This window comes from Talpa europaea (assembly GCF_964194135.1).
Source record: "Talpa europaea genome assembly, chromosome: 16".
Lineage (NCBI taxonomy): Eukaryota > Metazoa > Chordata > Mammalia > Eulipotyphla > Talpidae > Talpa > Talpa europaea.
The window spans coordinates 9,582,197-9,583,659 of record NC_140084.1 but is presented as its reverse complement, the minus strand read 5'-3'; positions in this window follow the sequence as shown (position 1 = coordinate 9,583,659).

The window sequence follows — 1,463 nt, the reverse complement described above, 5'->3', positions numbered from 1 at the left end:
CTGCGAGGTTGTCATTGCCTTTCTCGCGGGAGCCAGTGGCTTTTCCCTCCTCTGTTGCCATCTTCTCCAATCTCCCCCGTGATCAAAAGGGCTGATCTGCACAGCTTGAGATTTTCTTCCCCCTTCTCTTCTCAAGTATTTGATACATTTCCCTATCACTAAAACCCACAGAAATCTCTCCTCTCTGTTCTCCTCTAGCATTTAGCCATCATCATACGCTCCCCCCTTGGCTCTCTGTTCTTATCTCTGTACATCAACTACCTTAACTACTTCTGTGGTTTCCATTACCGAAATTATGAGTTGACTCCCAAAATGAAAATTTCCACTCCTGCCCTACGGACTGAATATGTGGCTCGTCCTTTCACCAGGCCACAAGATGTCTGTAAATGGCCAGTCTTCCACCACTCCTGTGCAAACGGAACTGCCCCTCGCTGCCATGGTCCCTCCGGATGTAATTCTAGGCACCATCTTGGATTCCAGAGAACACAAAAGAATGACGGGTCTTGCCTCCCAGTGTCATTCGTCAGGCACCTTCCCCACACGAGAACCAACCACCAGGGTATTCACCAGACTGGTTTCCAAGTATCCTAAGATACACCCCTACATTGCTATTCAACCTCACTCACTTCTCTCTGGCAGAGGATCTCCTCCCCCATCATCTGCACATTCTTATGCAGCCTTAAGCCCTTTGCTGGTCCCTTTCCTTCTACAACATTCACCCAAACCTGGGACCTTCTTTATGAATACAAACTCAAGTTTCACTTAGGCAATAAAATCACCTCCTATCATTCAAGTCCAAAAAATCTCTCTCCGTTTGGTTCTACTACAGTAACGAACATCAGCAACTGCTGCTACTCCCAAAACAATCTTCCCTTGTTTCACCTTTGTTGCTCTTGTCTTTACAACTTGAATATAAGCTGCTTGAGGGCAAAAGTCAGCCTGTCGTTCTGTACTGATCATGCAGTATGGACAAGAAAAAACAACAGCATACTCCTCCTCCGAGGTGACAAATACCATTAGTGGGAGTGTGTTGATCTCAACATTGTAGGTAATTAATCACCAAAGCCCAATCCTAAGTCTGAGGCTCAGAAACAACAGCTAAGTATTTCACAGTACTCTGGTTTATAGCTTAAATTTATCATTTCCTATTCCAAAATTATGGAAGATCTGCAAGTCTTCACTGCAGTCATTTAAAATAGTTAGGCAGGGGCCTCCCCGGTGGCACAGCGGTTGAGCGCTGGGTTGCGAAGCAGCCCGCAGCCTCTGCAGCGCGGGTTCGATCCCCGGCCACTGGCGAGGGTCCCACATGGCACGCAGACCTCTCCTGCCGCCCGCTGCTCCCCTCAACAGTGTATTTCGTCAGTCTGCCTGTTCTGCTCCCTGCTCAGGCTCTGGTGAATTCTCTTCACCCTCCCGCGCTTCTGACTGTACCCAGTGCTTGTATAAATAAATAAATAAATCTT